We start from the raw sequence: 22046 nt of genomic DNA on the forward strand, positions 1-22046 counted from the left end.
GAATTTTCAGATGTGCCAGCACATACCCGTCGAGTTTTATAACATGTTGTCTATTTTATCACTATTTTCTTTGATTTCTGCAAAAATTACTATGTTAGATAGCGCCGGGACCGGCAGATGACATCAGGGGATTATTAGGGGAAATGCGAACTTGTTGGTTACGTCGACGGAGTGAATTAAAGTAGCGATAATGCGTTCCATGAAAGCTACGAATCACGACCTTTTGGATTAATTCATCATGCCCATGGATTGGGTTGATATGTTGCGTCCCGTTCCTAAACGACACGAAAGAATACGCTTTATTTGCATAAATAATGCGTGGAACGGAGCCATTAAAATGTTCGGAGTAATGAAATTACGGTCCTTGCAAAAATTATAGCAAAAGTAGAAAAACAGAAACAGAAAAAAAAACACTTTTTTGCTTTCATAAAAGCTACGCCACAGTGAGCTCACACGGAAAAATGAAGTGATTGTGCGAGTATTTATATAGTTAAAAATAAGACTACAACCCGGATTTTCAATTTCTATACCGACGCAACGTCCTAGACAGTGTCATCTGAAGCTTGCTCTTTTTCCCAGCACCCACTTAAAAAAACGCGCCAATTTTGTTGTTTATCTCAAAAGGAATCTTAAAGACCTCTGCTCTATAACACTGACAATGGCACTGGCCACAACACTGGGTAAACCAAACATTGGCAATTAAGGTTTTCTTGTCAAGGCCGCAGAAGATTTTTTGTGTTGTGTCGTCGAATGATACGGTCGCTGAAAATGTTAATAATAGTTCTGGTTACTATACCGCTGAGAATCCGGTTCACACAGGGCCACCGCCGCACCCCGGTGTTTTTTTTTTTTGTTCAGGAAGACGCGCTTCGTGTATTATGGCAGTCATCGGGGAAATGCTGCAAATAGGGGGAAGCTTTAAATCAACTAAGAGAAAGCCAGCCATCGGCAGAGAGAGGATGTACGCACTGAGAGACGAGCAGGGTGACATAACGCACAACGTGAACGAGATAATAAAGGTAGCAGAACAATTCTACCCAAGGCTGTATGTCAGCGATGTTATACCAGGGGATACTGGTGAGAGAACAAGGTTGCCACGAGTGCCACGAGTAACTCAAGAGGAGCTACGAAAGGCACTCAAGGTCGTGAAAAGAGATGAAGCTGCCCGTGAAGAAACCATAAACGTAAATATTTTCAATGAGGGAGAAATTATTGTTCTATAAAACTCGCTGTAATCTTTTCGGAATACTTGAACGCGCAAAAAGTGCCCTTAGAGTGGAAAAAGTCCCAAAATGTCAAATCAAAACGACAACCAGTGGACAATTAGAATAAAGAGTGAATACCGAGGGGTGGGTAGAGCAGGCGAAGGCCAGTATTTCATTGAAGGGGTGGCATAAGGAAATGTGGGGTAAAATGCGAACGTGAGAAGCCCTTGACAGGAGCAGTTGGAGGACAATGGAAGAGGCCTCCGTCCTGCAGTGAATCTTAGTAGGACGATGATGATGATGATGATTCGCAATGCGCATGTACTGGCACAGCTTCCACAGACATGGCGGTTTTCAATCTTGCCAAGCAAAGAAATCGCCCGCTATACTTTTTTGTGAATACCATTTATTTATTCAGTGCCTACATAAAATTGCCGCACGATTTTCAGCACTGTCCTTGCAATTTTGAAGATTCTTGTTTGCACAATTTTGAGGAAACTACAGACCGATTTTCCTTTTTTACATAATTAAAGTTTGCATCTTAAGAAAAAGCACACCAGTCAATATTTTTTTTGCGTATATTTTCGCTGCTTTTACCCATGCTATATCTTGCAAGTACGCTTAGAAATATCTAGCGGACATTGTATTATTATCTATATATGTGGTAACTATTGCCGATACACATACAGGGGTCTCAAATAATACGATAATCGTGTGTCCAGTGCGAGTTTACGGTTTTTTTTTGTTTTTTTACTCAAAACTCGGAGTTCTCGTTGAGATGTTCGTTATTTAAATTGAGTTTTTGTTTTGAAGAAAAGTAAGTCACAACCATTACAACTTGCCGTGCAATAAGCCCCAAATGTTAAAAAATATTCAACTGCAAAAACACGCGCGTCACCCGCGCCATTTCAGCATTTTTTGGCGAAAACAAAAAGAATTGCACTTGAGACAACTCTCGTTCTGTGTCCCTTTCTTTTGTTTCGTGTCTTTTGCGCTGTTGAAGACCATGAACGCGCACCAACGAAAACAACTAGCCAATTTACGGCTATTCTCTGCGATCCACAAAAACATAAAGTCAGAACAAAACGCACCTGTGCACGTATTTTCGAGCTGTCGTGTAATCACCTCTTGGTAGGCAGCAATATCACAGGACTAAATGTGGTTGAGCCTTTCTCATAAGGATCAGTAAACACAAAAGTGAAATGTGCCTTCAGAAGGGCATGTATTGTGCATCCATATGCACTTGCACATGGCTATGTTTATTACGTCGGGATGGCACCGGTAGATGCAGCAAGGTTAGACACTGAATTGTAGAAGCCAGAACATAGCGTAAATCCGACTGAAACCACAGCCTCTTGAAAACCGTGCAAAGGAAACGGAACGGAAACCGAAACCGAAAACAGTAGGATGCGGAGGGTGCATTAATTCACCCGTAGAGTTAATACTACTGACCCGCGTCCCGCGTCCCGCGTACACGGAGACGCTGGCATCGAGGCTCCAACTGTCGGCGCTCATCAGTGTCGTGATGAACTACTTCGCTTGACTTCTCCTGGAGGGCAGCATCTCCTAGGCGGCTTCTGAATGAAGAAAGTCGTGGGGAAGATGCAAGTCGCGTTCGTACTCATTTTTGCGCTTGAATTCGTAGCGCAGTGTTCAGAGCGCTGAGTATCTCGCATTGCGGCAAGAGAGTTCATTGGTCGAATCCGGGCGCAGCCGCGTCAATGGAACTTTTTCTGGCAGCGTCATTTCTGTGACGGATATGACGCCGGTCAGATCTTCGTGTACCCGGGCATAAGACGCTTTCGTGTTAAAAAGTGCTACGTTGTGCCAAAGAGCAAGGTAGTGCTGAGGCAAAGAAAAGATCATTATAATATCCCGAAATTAGCCAACTGACACTCCACATTTTACACGTGGAGGACCTCCTTCGCAGCGAGAAGGGAAAACGAGGGGGGGGGGGGGGACCGTACTACATCAGTCGTTTGGGACCGCTGCGTAACGCATAGCACCTCAGTAGCCAACAGTGCAAAACAGTTCCCTGTTTTCAAAATTGTGGTAACCCAATTCAGTACAGCCTAACTACAATGTGTGTAATGCAGTGAAAGCTCAATAATGCAAACTCGGTTTATACGAAGTTACGGCTTATTCGAACTGGTGTGCCCTGATCCTGGCAGCGCCCTGCATATTTAAATGAGGGAGATCTCCCGATATTTCGAAGGCTTCGGTATCTTACCATTAAATATGGTTTTAACATTATTTGTATCTCCTCTACTTATTGGTTTCAAGAGTATATACTCAGTTTTATTTGCATTCAAGCTTAACCGGTTTTGGTTCAACCAGTGAGACAGTTTCATCAGGTAAGCATTCGTATTTTCTTCCAGGATTTTTTTTGTTTCCGCCGTAAAAGATATATTGGTGTCGTCGGTGTACATAAATATTTCTGGGGATCCTGGCATTTTTGTAGTGTCAAGTATATACGCAAGAAACAGTAATAGACCAAAAAGTGGCCCCTCGTCAACCCCGTGCTGACCTATAGGCTTTTTGGAAAAGAATGGTTTATTTATCGTAACATATTGGTATCGGTTTGTGAGATACGTTTAAATTCATTTTAGAGCTACGCCTTCTAAACCGTATGATTCAAGCTTCTTGAGTAAAACGTCATGCTGTATGGTATCGAAGACTTTTTTAAAATATAGGAATAATCTGGTCGTGTATATTTTGTTTTCAATGTTGTGAAATATTTTATCCTTTATGTAATTACGGCCAGTTGCGGTGGTTTATTTTTTTAGAAGCCATATTGCGAAAGTGTTATTACTTGATGTCTTTCAAAAAGACACGTAATTCTATCGTTTATACTCCGCCCTAATATTTTCGATAATACTGAAAGTACGGAAAAAGGACTACGGTTATTGATTTCGGTTTCCCCACCTCCTTTAGAAATGAGAGTAACTCGAGCTAGTTTTAATTTGTCAGGAAATTCGCCAGATTCTAGTACCTTGTTTATTATATCGGATAAAATGGGTATAACTATGTCTGTTACATTTTTAACGGAAAAAACCTTAATTTCATCGTTACCAGCGGGTACATGCTTATCTGAGCTTTTTGATTACTCGTTCAATTTCGTGCGGGGTTGTTGGGAAAAGCATTACGGATGCGGATAGGTTTCTACCTCCAGTCATACTGGGCGTAATAAAATTGCTTCCTGCATATACACCAACATTTACAAAATGTCTGTTAACTTCGCTGGGAGGTTCTTATCCGTCAGTTATGGTATTATTTATTAAGATTTATTTATAGTATGCTCACTTTGTTTTCTTTCCATAAAACCGTTAATTGTGCCCCGAACCGTGCGGGTGTCATACTTAAGATCTTGAAATTCATTTTCGTAATAACTTATCTTGTCGTCATGTCTTTGTTCAATTTGTTTCTGTATTGTTTTTAATTATAAAACATCCCTATTTGCGACAGCGAATGAAGGCGTAATACAAGCAATATTTTTCCTTTATTCTATTGTACAGCTCGACGGTTATACACGGCTTTCTCACTTTTTTTATTTGGCTTTCCACTGCCGTGAAGAAAATGGTTTGGCGTAAACACCGTCTCGAACGCCACTGCTTTGCAGTGCGTAGCAACAATGCGCACTTTTCTGAGCAGGTGCACCAATGCCACAGAGGCAGTGCACAAGAACGTTGACAGCTTCGAATCGTTCGTCTTGCAGCAGTTCAGTGGCACACGTCAGGCGAAGATCACCGATGTGTTCAAATACACGTGCATCCATACCCGCATTAGAGGCTAACGCGATTGTGCACGTGTTCCCCGTAAAGGTAGATGGGTGCTTTTGCTACGTTCACAATTTTTACCGCGCACTTTCATTTTATTTTTTTTTAATATAACAATTATTAAAAAAATAAAGAACTATTTGTAGCGGTCCCTTTAAATTGGTTGTATCGAGATTTGACTGTATTCTGGCAGCCCGCAGCCCATTGGAGTACTGGGAGGCCGAATTTCGAACGGTGGTCACCGTACACATAAACCTGGCCAACGCTTTCGACCGTGTACATTGTAAGATACTGTTTGAAATACTGTAGCATGTTAACATAGGGAGGGTAATTAAAGACGGTGTTAAAATGGAACACAGTAATTGAAGTACTAGCATAACTGTCCATAAGGAATTAACAGTTAAAATACACGTTCACTCCTTAGTGAGGCAAGCTTGTCCACTAAGCCCGTTACTCTTTGCCCTTTATATAAAATGTTGTGTGCTAAGATTCTCGAAGCATACGTGCAAGTAGAACCATACACAGTTTGTGCCTACAGGCATGGGAAGTAAACGTCTTGGCCTGCGCTGACGATATGGGTTTTTTCGGTTCAGACAATGAAAGTGTGAGTAAGGCTCTGCGCATGACGAAACGCTTTTGTGATGTGCAGAACCTGAAAACTAACGCTGCTTCGGGCCCAGATGGTATCCCAAACATTGTACTTAAGTCTTGTGCCCCAGTTCTGACTATGTATCTTGTGTTGTTATATAACTTATCTTTAATGTATTCTATTCTTCCACAAGACTTGAAAATTGGTAACATTGTCCCGTTGCACAAAAGTGGTCCATGTAACTCCGTATAAAACTATAGACCGATTTCGTTGACAAGCGTATGCTGCAAAATTTTAGAGCACGTATTGTAATCGAGCATTTTTCGTCTCCTTCAAAATAATACCTTTTTGTAGATTATCAGCACGGCTTTAGGGTCGAGCATTCTTGCTCCACTCAGCTGATATTATTTTCCCATGACGTGTTGCAATCTTACGACCATGGCCGTGAAACCGACCTTATATTACTGGACTTTCAAAAAGCGTTTGATAAGGTTTCTCATGTACTTCTTATTCACACACTGTCTTTTCTGGGATTACCCGAAAATATTCTTCAATGGCTCCACTGCTACCTCAATGGACGCTATCAAAAAGTTGTTGTCAATGGAACAGAATCAGCTATAAAATCTGTTTCTTCTGGTGTTCCTCAAGGGTCAGTGCTGGGGCCATTGTTATTTCTGATATTTATTAATGGTATAGGCCAGGGCATTCATTCAAAAATCAGGCCTTATGCAGATGACTGCGTTTTATACAGAGAGGTTAATTACCATTCGAATAAATTGGCGCTACAATCAGATCTCGACAAAATTCATTCATGGTTCTGCACATTGTGTATGCTATGCCCTTGACCATCAGTAAATTGAAACACATTCGATTTTCTAGGAAACACGTGCCTCTCCGAGCAAAATACAGTTTGAATAACGTGCCCATTCTACAAAAAAACGAAGTTAAATATTTAGGAGTAATCTTTTCAGCTGATCTAACCTGGAACCGTCACATTGAAGCCGCGTCTTTTAAAGCATCATCAACTCTTAACTTCAGTCGTAGAAATTTTAGACACGCACCTCACGAAGTAAAGGAAAGGCTATACTTGTCAAACATTCGGCCCATACTCGAGTACGCATGCATTGTGTGGGATCCCCACCCTCAAAACCTTATCGACCGCCTAGAAGCAATTCAGAATCGTGCTCATTTGTAACTCATAATTACCAGTTTCCTACTAGCATTATTAAAATAAAGAACTCGCTTGGCTGGCCTAACCTTTCTTTGCGTCGGACACGTTTTCGCATTTGTTTCCTTCATGATGTATATCTTCAGCGCAATGCCGTTACCAGGAATCTATATTTACTACCACCAAACTACGCGTCTACTCGGCGAGACGACCAATTTAAGATAAGAGAAATAGCTGCGCGTACCTCAATTTCTATGAATTCTTTCTTTCCCCGTTCCATCAAGCACTGCAATCACCTTCCGCAACACGTCATGCCGATGATAAGCGACGATTAATTTTTTGAATTGTTAACCCAGCATTTACTCAGTGAATAGTACTGCGTTTGTGCTTTTCCCTTCTTACAATGTTTTAAAAATCTGTCTTGTACATGCCCTGTTTTGAGCCATGTTTTGTGACTTTTTATGTCCTTTTCCATGCCTCGCTAGCAGTCCTTACCACATATCGTGAATTGCTAACTGTGGTGTTTTTGCTTATTTGTTTTCGTATTGTTGTTTGTTTCTACAATTTAATTACTTCTTTGCAAACTTTTTCTGACTGTAGCATTTGAAGCTGTTAAGCGCAATTCTTTATGCCTTGTGTGAATCGCCCCCCTACTGTAATGCCCTCGGGCGAATGCAGGTACCTAAATAAATAAATACGTAATGGGTAGTCAAATGCCAACAAAACTGTCTGGCTCTGGCACGGTGAAGGGGAAGAGCCACGTCCTGTTTACGAAAAACGTCCAGTGGTTCACAACGCCGTCAAAGTATCTGGGGTACCGTTAGAACGGTATAAGGTACCAGGTTCGAATACTGCGCCGCCGGTTACCCACCGATTTCTTTAAAGGGTACAAGCGTCGCCGTACCGCAGCTTGTCTCTGCGGTTGGAGCTTGACCACAGGCAGCCATATGAGGCCATGTGGTAGGTCCCTCGAACCCCTTCAGACGCGGTCTCGGACCACTGGGCACCCACCAGTTCAAAGGACACAAGCGCCCCCTGTCTCGGCAGATAAGAAAATGGCTTGAACACGCAGTACTACTGCGGCAGACGTTGTAGCTTCCTCGAGAGCCGCTGGTCACCCACCAGAATAAAAATGCGTATAGGCGCCCCGTGTATGGGGAATCCAGTGTACTGGCAACCGTAGCACATAGCCGGTTTGTATCACGGAGTACGAGGAAGTGGTAGGTACTTCGGTACCGCTGGGCATCAAACAGTGAAATTCGTTTAGGCACCGCCTGAACCCGAGATCTCGTGCTTGGGAACTTATCCTAATTTTGAAAAACAAACTGCGCAAAAATTAACGGGGACAAGAACACATATTTGCGCGCAGTTTGTTTTTCAAGATGCATCATTACCAACTCGCCCAACTCTCGACCCATTTACCCGAATTTCTCGGGAAATGCCCCAGTGAAGGGGTTGGAACTTTTAACCGCAATGATGGCTCAGCGGTACAGCACTCACCTCGTAATTGGGAGGTGCCGGGATAAATTCCGGGCACCAACCGGTTCCTTTAAAGGGTACAGGCGTCCCTGGTCGAAATCGGGCGCTTGAAAGAAGAACACTAGGATGGAACGCTGAATTTACGCTCGCGAGGGGCCGCTGACCCTTGTCCACATGCCGGGGCCCCCCGCCACCCTGCCGCGTTGCCACATGGCTCGGGGTGAAAGAGTCTGGCGGAATGTCCTGCCCAGGTGGTTACAAGTTGAGCGTTTACCGTGGCTGCGGAAGGCACATGTACATTCGTTTGCCTTGGTGACACCGGGCACCTGCCGGTAAAATGGGCACAGAAGACCCCCGGCCAGGCGCTCGGCCCTTGCGTGGGACTACAACGCTTCGGAAGTTCACCCGGCTTGCACGGAAAATCACCCCTATAGAAAGGGGCGGCGCCAAAAAACGGAAGAACTTTCTTTCTCTTTTTAGAGATACGACCGCTGCGAAACGATATGGAAGCCACGTTGACGGAGGCTTTGGGATTTGGTGCGAGTAGGAGCCTCAACTTCTGGGCCATACAGGTGACGAAAAGGCGGCTGAAGTTATCGTGGAAAAAAGTAGGGAAGAGAGTAGGACGTAGGAAGAGTAATAAACCGAATTAAAATTTAGAACAGAAGGGCAAGGCAGGGAGGGGTTGGAGTGTGCAGGGAGTGTGCCTTGCAAGGAGTGTGCAAGGCAGGGAGGGGTTGGAAGCGATAGGAGTTTAAACGAAAGGGTATCGGCTAACCCATTAGGTTAGTTAAGGGTAGGGCAAATAAATAGAATAACACAGGTGAGTCGGTTGGTGACAACCGATGCCCCGATTCAAAAAGAGGCACCTAGTCATCATCATCATCACCATCATCATCATCATCAATGCTTGGCTTGTGACCACAGGAAAACAGTATTATTTTTATTATTTTATGATAAAACATTGGGCAGCAAATATTACCTCCCGGCATTCAAGCTAACCAAAATGTGGCATGATTATCGAATAGTCGTTAACCTAATACTGAAAATATGCAGCCGCGTTTTCAAGCAAAGCTTGATACGGTTAAGTGAAACAAGAAACTGGCGGTCCTGTAGACGCAAAACCTCCGCCTTCATAACCTTACAAACACGCATAGAAAATAAACATGATGATGATAATGCTTAAATAAAGACAAACTCATACCACGTACAACGTCTCTCTCTCTTTAATGTCTTTCCACTCTATCAACCCCCTCCCCTCCACCAATAAAATTACACCATCTTCCTTAGGAAGACCCTGTAATATTCAAGTGCCCGTTAGTTATCAGTTCGTCGTTTCCTTGAGGTTGAGGTACGTAGCTACCATTACTTATATTTACCATTTGGTTTTCATGGTAACCACCCCACTTTTCACTTACCGGAACTACGAAATGGGAAATTGCGTTGACCCCATGGCTCTTCGCATACTACGCAGGGTTCCCCTACGGGAAGACGGCGTAATTTTATTGGAGGGGGTGGGCGGTGTTAGAGTGGAGAGGCAATAAATAGAGAGAGAGAGAGAGAGAGAGAAAGAGAGAATGTACGAGGTATGAGCTTGGCTTTATTTAGGCATTATCATCATCATGTTCAACGTAGGTTACGTCGAGCTGTGGTTGGCGTTCCGCTTTGAATATGACCGCCTCATGGTCTGGAAAATGTAAACTCAAGGGCTGTTGTAGCGGATGAACCGTAAAGTTGCTGAAGATGACGTCGATGCACGTTCCCCGGATGGTTGTGGGCTGCTTGGAATCACGGCCCGCCGGAAGTCGCCGACGCCCACCGCCGCCACCGACGATGAAACGTCCAAGCGCGTGAAGCGTGCTCGTCTCGTGCCGGCCGAGCAAGACATCGGCAACACTGTCGCTCCAGGAGCCCTTAAAGGAGAAGGGTGCTCGTCTCGCGCCGGCCCAGGAAGACACTGGCAACACTGCCGCACCAGGAGCCATAGAAGGGTAAGACACCACCGGGCGTTCAGCAAGCTGAGCATGCGCAGTGAGGGTGTGGACGGAGCATTAACGACAACGACAAGGGAGAGACATAGACCCGACCATGAGATGCTTCACAACTAAAATAGGTTAGAGAGGAAGTAGAATGAAGTGGAAAGAGTGTCTTTATCTCTATCCCAGGAGAGTACCGCCCTTGCGAGCTACCGCGTAGAGGACAGATAATTCACAATAAAAAACAGCACAAAGATGAGGGCGGAATAAGTGACAAAGTAGATCTCTGCAGGACGCAATTGTTATGGTACTTCTCGTGGAGGAGGAGGAGGAATCAACTTTTACTGAGCCCAAGAAATCGGTGGTGCGCGCTGGCACCAGACGGGGTGGTTCCCTAGTTATGGGACCCATATGTTCCCAGCAGCTCCTGGCCCCTGTCTGTCAGTGCGAGCTGAGTCGGCAGGGCGGGGCTGGTCAACAAGGTCTCCCATCGCTCAAGGGGTTGGGGATTGGGGGTTTTGTGGGAAAGGGAAGGAGGGGGGCGTCTTGAGTTCTGTACACTCTGCCAAGATGTGCGGCAGGGTGCCCCTCTCTCTTTTGCAAAACGGACACAGCGTACAGTGTTCCACAGGGTACATGCGGTTCATCAGTACGGGATGCGGAAGCAATCCCGCCTCCGCTCGACGAAGGATCGTCTGTTGCTGCCTAGTCAGTTTGGGGTGCGGTTCCGGCAGTCTGCACCTCTCCTCTCGGTACATCCGGGTAATGTCCCGAAAGCTGGTAACCGGGTGCGGTAGCTCTTCCGGCTCGTTCTCGGCCCGGATTGACATTTCTCGGGCATGGTAGTCGGCGATGGTGTTTTCTGCTACCCGTGAGTGAGCCGGAACCCACACGAGCTCTATGGCTCTTCCCGGTGGCTTGCACTTCGATAGAATGGCTCGGCCCGCGGAAGAAATTACCCCCCTGCGGAAGCTTCCATACGCTGTCATTCAGCCGGTGACCACGGTGTCCACGCATGGCTGTGAGAGTGCCAGGGCCACGGCCACTTCCTCGGCAACTGCGGGGTCTGTTGTCTTCAGGGACGCGCTGATGATCAGCCGGTCTCTGGACGTCACTACCGCCGCTGCACGGTCGCTGTGTTTTCGGAGCGAGGCGTCTGCGTAGAGGACCCTGGGGTTCTCTTCCAGCTTCCAGGCCATTGCTTTTGCCCGCGCGGTGCGCCTCTCGTCGTCCTTGCCCGGCGTCATGTTCCGGGGAAGGGGTTTGGTCAGAATGCTCATCTTCCATTCTTCCGGAAGGGGGCTGCCTTGATGGGTACTGGCTCGATCTGCCAACCTATCTTGTGTAGGACGGCTCGTCCGTGCTCCGTGTGACTGAGCCGGATTCTCTGATTCGAAAGGTGGGCTTCGATGAGCTCCTCCACCGTGTTGTGGGCGCCCATGTCTAGCAGTCTTTGCGTGGACGAATATATGGGAATGCCAAGTGCTTGCTTCGTTGCCTTGCGAAGCATCGTGTTTAGGGTGTCCCTATTCGCCTTCGTCAGCTGGAGATACGGGGCGGAGTAGGTAACCCGCGACACGACGAACGCGCGTACCAGGCGCATGGCATCGTCCTCTTTCAGGCCTCGGTTTCTGTTAGATACCCTCCGAATCATACTGAGTATCTGTTCGGATGTAGTCTTGATCTTTTTGACGGCAGCGTGTGCCCTCCCGTCGCTCTGAAGTAGTAGGCCGAAAATCCGAATCTACTGAGTTCACTTGATGGCCGTTCCGTCGATGGTGATGGTCACGTTCGGCAGCGGCTCCTTCTGAGGTTTCCCCGGTTGGATCATGAGCAGCTCAGACTTCTGGGGAGCGCAGCTCAGTCCGCACGACTTGGCGTACTCGTGCACGGTCGTTGCCGCCCGCTGCAAGGCTTCCTCCACCCAGGCATCGGACCCGGCTCGGGCCGTCCACACCGTAATTTCGTCGGCGTAGAACGCGTGGTCCACGCCTTGGATTTGCTTGAGTAGATCGGGCAGGGCCAGGAGGGCCAGATTGAAGAGCAGGGGCGACAAGACCGACCCCTGAGGGGTGCCCCTATCGCCGAGCTCGACAGGGTCCGACTTCTCGTCCCCTATCCTGATGGTCGCTGTTCGGTTTGACAGAAAATCTTTTATGTAGCCGAATGTCTTGTGGCCGCACCAGGTCTTGTTCAGATTCTGCAAAACGCTTGCGTGGGACACGTTGTCAAACACTCCTTTCAGTTCGAGAGCGAGTATCCCGCGCGGCGCGTGCCTCGTTGCCTGCTTGACGACCAGCTCATCACGTCTTGGGTGCTGAGATGATGTCTGAAGCCGTACATCGTCTCCGGCATCTGATCTGTTTCTTCGAGGTGCTTCTGCAGCCGGCGAAGAACCATGCGCTCCATCACCTTCCCCGCGCAGGACGTGAGGGAGATGGGCCGCATGTTGTCTATCTTGAGGGCTTTGCCGGGCTTTGGAATGAAGTGGACCTCCGCTTCCTTCCATTCCTCCGGCAACCGCGAGCTGTCCCAGGTTTCGTTGATGTGCTCTAGGAGGCCGCGGGCCGCTGCACCGCTCATGTTACCGAGCAGTTTGTAAGTTATGGCATCCCTGCAGGGAGCACTTCTCTTATTGCTTTCGTCTATTGCTGTCCAAAATTCCGTCATGGTAAACAGCCTGTCCAGCTCGTCGTTGTCGGGTCCTTCGTACGCCTCAGGAACCGGGTACTGGCCCTTCTCTTCGTTTAGGTACCTCGCCTTCAGGTCTTCCAGGAGCCTGCACCCGTCTCCCTTGTACGTGTTTGAAGCGAGGTGGTTTCACGGTAGGAGCAACCAGAGGGTACGACGCAAAGGCGGATAAAGCGATTGCGGAAAACTTTCGTCTTTTGTCAGCCGAAAAGCCCGAGAGAGCAAAGAATGATGCCATCCGGTTCTGTCAGACTCATGAAAAGAGCAGGCTGGCCACCTCAATCAAGAATATCAAAGGTTCACACCGGGAATGTTTCTTCAGCGTTAAGACTCACAAGGAGACATAGCCGTTTACGGTCATAGTCACTGCCATAGGTACGTCGAAAATGCCCTTGGGTGATTCCTCCAATGTTCTCTTTAAAAACTGCTGTTATAGAAGTTTTCTTCTAATGCGCAGTCCCAGAGCCGTCTTACATTTTCTTGAGTCGCAGCCCTGAGATATTCTGAGTGGGTTATCGGTGGACCTCAGAGATATGTATGCCTTGGTCTTGGATGCTGTGCTTGAGACCATCGATTGTTTTGCAACACCAGGTTCAAAACTGAATGCTGCATCAGCACTGAAGCGTTCCTGGAAAGATTATCTTTCGACTTGTGCTCCACTTTTCTTTCTGGCGATGACAAGCTGTAAATTCAAAAAAGGGGGCTATGCATTGGCTCGTTTATTACTCCAATGCTCAGTGACAGTGACTTGCTACTGGCTGTCTTCGACAGGCGTTTGCAATCCGCCCTTCATAATTCGGCTGTCCTAAAGTCATTTCCCTACGTAGATTATTTCCTGATGGTGATTAAAGTACGTGTTACATTAAAAAAAACCGGAAATTTGGATATTTTCTCAGCTGTTCCGGCAACGTTCGACCTGACTAGTGAGACTCCAGAAGGCGGGGAGTTAAGGTTTCTGGACCTAGAAGTCGCTTTCGGCGTGCTTCATGTGTGTTGGTAATGCGCATTAATATCGCAAAACAGTCTACTGCCACAAAATTCGACCCTTGTGAAAAGTGGGAAATTGTTGCATTGCCTTTGCGGCTGTACAGAATTCAGTAATACGACCCTGTCTGCGCACATTGAGGAGAAGTGTAGACACCCAAATCAACCGACTGAGTGAAGCAGGATACCCGGATCCTTTGCTGCGCATTTCCGCAGAAAACGTCCTGGAAAGTGTCAGCACTAACATTTCAAAAAAAAATACTGGCTGCAATAAAAAGGCCCAAGGGCCGCCTAAACGTCGTACACTACGTAAATGGCGTATCACACATTCTGAAAGAGATCCGAGATAAGGTGGGATGTGAACCTTTTTTTCAGCACCTAACAAACTGGCATCCTCGTGCGCCAAGAAAAGCAGCAACGACGACTTAACAGCCATGTGTTAGAAAAAGCATGAAAACCATTGTGTGTAATGTGCGGACAATGTGGTGAAAGCAATCCCACTTCCACACGGACGAGTTTACGTTGGCCAAACTGGTAGAAATGTGGATGATTGCCTGAGAGAACATGCTTACATTATGCGGACAAGAACGGGCAGGAATCTTGTAATACATTTGAAATGCGAGGAAAGTGATTGCCACCCAAAGTTCACAGAAACGGGCATTTTGAAACGCTATAGAGCTGCGCGCTGCCGGGAAATATTGGAGGCCTCAATGGTCGCCATTAGGGTTAACAATGTGTGCGTACGCCGTAGACTGCACTTTTATAACGAGAGGTGGCATACCTACCAGTTGAATCTGACATGTACTCATTGTAGGATTGACACTTCTAGTGCGATTGTTTTATCATGATGGAAGCTTTCATTGAATATTTGTAGTGATATCTTCTCCTCTGCGGGCACATTCTTTCTTCCAGAGTTTTTCATATATTTTGTCTCGTAATAAATAGTTTTCCAGTTGTTCAGTGCGGTATAGTTTATCACTTCTTCCGTCCTCGTCTTTGGGCTGTTTATAGCGAAAATAATGCTTCCTCATACCCCAATGTCAGGACTTAGTGAGCATAGATGAACCGATAATGCCAGGCAGGGGCGGCGTGGGGTGTCTTAAGCAGCATCACTGTGATAACGGCAAGGACGGACCGCAGGCTAGTTAAAACTAGTAGGAGCTATCTTCGAGATGTTCTTTTCCTCAGGGCTCCTCCTCCAAGCCGCAGTAGCGCTGAGGATCTGACCCCGCGTATTCTCAACCGACAAACTCAGCTTCCGATACAAAAACTGTACATGCATTTATAGCCCAGCGGGGCGCTAAGAAGCAGTGCTTAGGCGGAGCAGAAGACGACGGGCCCAGAGCTCCGGCACCCGGACCGCGTCTGTCTATCTTCATCTTCCCCTCCTTTTGCCGCTGAGGACCAGGGGAAGGGGGAAAAGTCCTCTTCGTTGGTGTTCATCCCCTTGTGATGGCCGTTAAGATATCCGGAATGCGCGGCGTTTGAAAGCGCCGCGCGACACGTTTTTCTATTTCCGCGCTGCTTTTTCCAGGGACCGCACCAGTCAGTGCGTCGAAATGCCCGACACCTCCTCCGCCACTGTGAAACATAACTTCAGGAATGTTTCCCACGACACACAGACACACCACTCTTCACACGCGCACCATCGTTCTTTCAATTGACGACACAACAATCAGCATGGCCAGTGCCTCTTGACCCTGGCTGCAGGTCACCATGACAAAGTATAGCCACGGGGCGGCCTCTCTCGCATCCACCGTGGTCCCACGTAATTCGCGCCAGCAGCGCCAAATCCTCCCCTAGTAGTACGTGGCCTCTGAGAAACATTGCATTAATCGCCATGGCAACGAGTGGCGAGGGGGGAAAGGGCGTTTGCTGACGTCGCGGACGCTGCTGACGTCCTTTATCCCGCGGCAGCCAGGCCGTGCCCCCGCGCGCCGGCCCCTGAAACCGACGCTTGTCCAACTTTCGCGTCTGCAGCCGGTCGCTGCCTCATGGGCCGCTCGGCCATGGCACCAGGCGCGAAAGTTGGACGAGCGCCGCCGATGACTCGAAATGGCCGCCGCCCGTCGTTTGTTATGTGTGCAGTAACGTGTTCAATAATTGAACGAAGAAAACATGTACGTAATAGTACGTTTTCTGGTGTCGAATTGTTGTCTTTGTGGCGATAATAATTGGAGTGTTACACAAACATTATTTTTTCTATGCATTTATTCAAAATTCATATGAGGACATCTTTGATTCGAAGTCATGAAAACACATGTACTACACCAATATATTGCACATACATTTTATGTACAAAGTATTGGACTAAGCAAAAATATGACATATGCAAATTTAGGCATACAATATTGTACAATAGGGAAAAAACGTGCTACATACACATTTACAATAACACGGTTAGGCGGGCTAGTTGGTATTCTGAATTCATGGCTGTAACTTTTGCGCAACTTTACACGGTGACAGGTACAGGTCTTCGAGTCCCTTTTTGTATCGGTCTCCGTCTAAAGTTGCGCAAAAGTTAGAGCCATGAATACACATTTAGGTACACAATACTTGATTACGAAAGAAGAACTTCGAAAGTTCTAGTCCCTACACAGATTTTTTTTTCGCGCACACCTCGGCGGAAGAAGAAAAGAACTTGAAAGTTCCACTCAATGTATACTTATTTCTTGGGCTCACCTCGAGACAGGAATGTTCTTTAGACATTAAAAAAATTAGTTTCAGTTCAGAGACACAATAATTGGGAATCTGTATGTTAAAAGAAAGCACGCACACGTATGCTTCAAGCCCTGCCTTTCGGGCGAGTTAACGCAACCTCTGAAAGAAAGCGTTGACCCGCCCATTAACCTGCATACACTTCCGAGAAATCATGTTCACACCAACAAAATGCAGCCACAAAAAACTGTTGCAACACAATGACCCCACTGTATACACTCTTTGCTGGATTATATCTACGTACAAAAACAATGCCCAACCATGTGCACGTCGTAGAACACAGAACACAAATCGAACGCACCCGTCTTTTCTTATAATGGCGCGTGAATTAACAGTCTGCTTACCGGGGGTGGGAGGGAAGGGGGGGAGAAGACACCCAGAAAAAAAAGAAGCTTTCCTGTATTTTAAGCCGCAGATATCGGCCTGGTTGTTACAAGCTACCCTCTAACTCGCGTCTGGGCAGCGCCTCTTATCTCATCCTGTCCGATACGGAATGACCATTCTAACTTCAGAACTATGGAACACCAAACCCATTCGCGATAAGATGACAAGGCGCGGGCGCGTAGTTTAGATTGAACAGCAAAGCCGGCAATGCTACTTCGTTTTATTTATTTTTTAATGAGCGAAACGCTTGCAATGGCGGCTGCAGACAACGCATGTATTTCGGTTTGGCCTTCCACTGCTTCATGTGAAAATCGACTCGCATTGAACACCGCGGAGTTACGTCAGATTTTTCGGTGCTCTGAAGCAACACTTGGCAGTAGTTTCGCCGCAAATATACGTTTTGGACCAAGGCGGGGGAGGAAAAAATGCTTAGGACGCAGCACCTCCACGCCATCAATCGATGTGGTAGTATGTGCGCCATGAAAGGCAAGAAGCGCGTACAGTTGAGCTTGCTTTCTTTGTGAGCAGGTGCGTCGTGATGACATTGGATGGATTGAGGAGAGTCACCGGAGGAAACGTCCAATGAAGTCGCAAACCATCCTCGACTTGGGGCCCAAACCTAGACTCATACCTGCTGCACGAAACAACAAAAAATACCTTGATAAGTATACTGAATCGACGTTCCAGCAGTTACTAAGGCAATCATCAAAAAGCGGCAATGCCACCACAAATTGATCTTGCGAGCAAGTGTGTGCGTGCCAAAGACGCGTTTACTTCTACTAAAACTTTGCGTACCTGCACAGCTGGGATATATTTACACATTAGTTTCCACTCCAAGACGAGTGACATGTCTCATTAACTTCACGTTACATGAGCGAATTATTTTGAAAACAGAAGAGTGCAATCAGTCGGCTTTTGAGGAATTCACTATAACTTGTACAAAGCTAATTTGCTTACCTGTCGTCTTTGGAGAAGGCTAGAAACTTGGTCGAACTGTACCGCCCTGTGTTGCTGCACCACAGAGCTGCGCAGGAGTGGTAACACTCCTTCCTCCGCTGCCCCATATTTAGAATACATTCGAATGTATTTTATAATGCAGCGAAAATTTCCGCCGGTGGAAGCGTTTAGGCAACCCGCGCAACCCTTCGCACGCCGGCTCGCTCACGCACGTACCGAACTGGCCCGCCGTGCGCGCCGAGAGAAAGAAAAAAAAATATTGGCGCTGGTGAGCTGTTGCGCGTGCGTGAGGAGGCGCGGAAGCGTTGACGCTGTGGAAAGAAAGAAACACTGAGGGAAAGGGAAGGGCCACGCCGCAGCACCGTGCCGCTAGGATCGCCACAGTTTCGGAAGCCGAAACTAGCCAAATTTGCCGACCAGTGTTATAGCCACAACACTCTAGTTCAGTCAGAGCGAGCGGCCTTTAGAAGGTAGTATGCACCGGCTATCGTCTTTCGAAAACACCCCTGCCATGCGGCGCACCTCACCGCACAACATTATCAGGGCCCCTCTCCTTTCCGCTTTCTCGCTCAAGAAGGGACCGCTGCTGGCTCGTCAGCATGCGTTGCAGCTACGCTGCACGGAGGTGAAGCTGATAGACGCTTTGGACTCTTTCTAGGTGAAGACTCGGGTTCGGCCGCTTCTGCGCTCGGAAAGTCGTGCTGCAGTACGCACTGATGGTCAGCGTAAGCAGCAGAGGGCTGCTTAGCGGCCACATTAAAGGTGACATTGGCTCTCTCTTCAGCTATACATGCAGTCGTACTTGCAAGCGCCTGGGGCTGCATTACATAGGCAGTCGCACTCGGATTTACATTTCCTCTTTCAATTCGCTGGAGCTTCCAATGGAAATCATTCTTACGCGACATGACATTTGGGGATCCACAGAAACAACTACATCTGATTCCTCGCACGATTCCCATGCTGCTGCATCTTGCAATGAAACTGGCCGCTCGACCACGTTCCCGTAATCTTCTCCGTCTCCGCACGCTGCGACAAGGGGCTCACGCTCAACTGAAGCCAGCCCCAGCCCCTTCAGAACGGTTGGTTTAAGAACTGCATAATTCTTGCGCTTCTTTCTGTGCGAACCCACGCGTTCAGCGGCCACTGAACGACTGTGCGCGCACAAAGCGCCGTCCTCCACCCCACACCGTTGTGTGTCACAAGCAGGAGAGAGGTGCTCATCGGCCACATGAACACGAACATGCGACGCCGCTGAGGCTGTTTCTCTTGCTATCAGCTATTTCACAGGCATGCGAACTCTCTCATTCACCTTGGACGGCCTGTCATTTCCCAATGCAGCCTCTTCATGCGTAACACCTTTCTTCACGCCATCTTCATTTCGTTGAAGTTTTCTACGCGGAATGCTTCACTATCCTGCCCCCGGTTGCAGGAAATCTGAAAGACCACGCAGGTACGTGCGCCACTATCCTGTCTTCACCTTTCCCACGGAGTCCTGATCGTGCCGAATCCCGCTAAACAGGACGCTCACCCACGCCCAATGAATGGGTGCCACCCCGCACATCTTTGGGCGTAACTGGGTACCCAAATCCACCCTCTCCCTCAGTGCTGAACATTACTGGTTGAGCAATCTGCAAGGCAGAAGCATTGCTAGCTCTCTTAAACCGTTTACTCTTCGAACGTTCCGCCGCTAACTCTGGCTCAGCGATTCTCAACTTCGCCTGCACTAGCGCCATCTGCTCAGCGAATGACATTGCAATGCTTGCTGTACCTGCACCGTTCATATCCAACGCTCCCTAATCATCATCACTATCCCGCGGCTACACCTAAATAGCCGCTAGATGTCATGGTGAAGCGCAGACCCAGCATCAAGAAAGGTACTGACATGCATAGCGCTGTGCCTGTAGAGATGCCGCAGTGCTGAAGAGGGGGTATTCATTTATGTGCGCTATTTCCGCCGAGGTGTCCGCCCGCAGCAGTAGAGGTCACCGCCTTCTGGCGTGGCAAGCTCGCTCACTGCTCGAGCCGTTCCCGTTGAGCACGCTGCTGCTGCATCCGCTGATCGCTGGTCAATCTGCGTTTCTGCCGCTCAGCAAGCCGCAGAGATTCCCCGGTCTCTGTTGAGACGTCCGTTGAGAGCCGGTCGAGCCGCTTCTCCACCTGGCTGGCGAGCTCGTTGCTCCTGCCAATCTCGTTCAGTAGACCACAATTTCTCCACTAGCTCCGTCCGTCGAGGGGCCCGTCTCGCCAGCCGGCAGGCAGATTCGTCGCTGTTGAAGATCCTGCCGACATCGCCAGTTATCTTTCAGATGTTCTTTTTCCCGATGGCTTCCCCTCCAAGCCGCAGTAGCGCTGAGGATCTGATCCTGGGTATTCTCAACTGACAAAATTAGGGTCAGATAGAAAAACTGTACATTTTTATTGAAAGTCCAGCGGAGGGCTAAGAAACAGTGCTTAGGCGGAGCCCGAAGAGGACGGGGCAAGAGCTCCGGCACCCGGGCAACGTCTGTCTTCATCTTCCCCTCCTTTTGCCTCTGAGGACCGGGGGAAGGGGGAAAGTGAGTCCTCTTCGTCGGGGTCCATCCCCATGTGGGTGCCGTTAGGACATTCGGTGCGAGCAGGCGCGACCATTCTCGGAATACGCGGCGTTCGAAAGCGCCGCGCGGCACGTTCTATTCATTTCCGCGCTGCTCTTCCCAGAGACCGCACCAGTTCGTGTGTCGAAATGCACGACAGTAGGCCTCACGTCATCCACGCCTCCGAGGCGCTTTTGCTTACGAGAAGCCACTCCGCTAGCACAAACTGGAATGAAAGAAAACACCACACACATGTCACGTATAATGAAAAATACTTTAAGGGTCAATATATGCAATAACACACGGGTAAACACCGGCCGCACGTTACAACTTCGCTTGTAAACCATCTGTACGAAGTGCACGGGTGCTATATTATCGCTCCTAGGTGTTCAAAAAAACATAATTGGCAACTTTGAGAAAGGTGCCCTTTATAATTTCACTAAAAATATGTAAGGCGATTTCTTGTATTACCCTCGCAAAATGATTGGAAAGCTTACTTTACCGAATCAAATTAGCATTATCTTTCTCAATGTTATTTACTAGTGGTCGGTTTTTCTGGATTGGAAATTTACATTCTGAAGCTGCGATAAGATTTTTGTGAAGGTACAGGCCATTTTTTTATTTTGGTAGGAGCAGCGTATTGGTACGTCCTTCTTGATCAATCTTCCGCGTGAATAACCAGCCGCCTTTTGGGAATAGGCAAGATGGTAGATTCTTTAGAATCATGGGTTGTGTAGAGATGGTGGCCAAAAATGAGGTGATAAAGAAAAACAAACCCCTGTTTTATTGTGGGGCAGGGCACGCCAATGAAGCACAGGGAGACTCGTTTGACTGGGTGGCGTTTTAGCACAGAATCATGGCAGCACTAGCGCATTTCATTGGTAGTGCTCGAGGTGCAGAAGGGCAAGAGTGACTGTGTGCACGTGTCGGGTGGTAGTCCTGACTTTGTGTATTCAGTCACATTTTTTAAAACGCTACCGGAAGCATGGCGTTGAGTGAGTCTGACGTTGGTTCGCAGGTCCTTACTTTAAACACGAGGGATACCAGACGTTAAGGTAAATGTGCGACAACAAAATGATATCAGCAAAGCATCCTCAACGTATTTACACCGACAAGGAAAGAAACAACGATAAGAGGAATAGGACGCAACTTGCAAGCCACCACAAAAGCGTTGGCGTTCTTTTCGAGAAAAGAGATTAAACGGGGTGGCTACAATAAAGTTGCAGATTACATCTACGTTTAGGTCTTAAGACGTATGACGCGCTAACGTCACTCCGGGTTTCGGGATCGTTTTGGAACAGAGTTGCTGCATTTATCATTTATGCTTCCCAAGTGCTTAGGTTCTTTGACGACAGCTAGGCGAGGCACAATGGTTTTGATCACTGCACCTTTATGGACTTTAATAGTTGCGGCTGCTGGGGGTTGATCAGTTCGAAGGAGAAAGCAACGTCAAAGTTTAAAAGTGTATATGGTTGGCCTGACCGAACTTTTGGTGTTTTAAATGCAGAGCATTTCAGTAACTCACGATGTCACCCGCGTTGGCGTC

Source organism: Haemaphysalis longicornis, unplaced genomic scaffold (genome assembly GCF_048455015.1).
Source record: "Haemaphysalis longicornis isolate Haplotype H1 unplaced genomic scaffold, Haemaphysalis longicornis Haplotype H1 scaffold_5, whole genome shotgun sequence".
Classification (NCBI taxonomy): Eukaryota; Metazoa; Arthropoda; class Arachnida; order Ixodida; family Ixodidae; genus Haemaphysalis; species Haemaphysalis longicornis.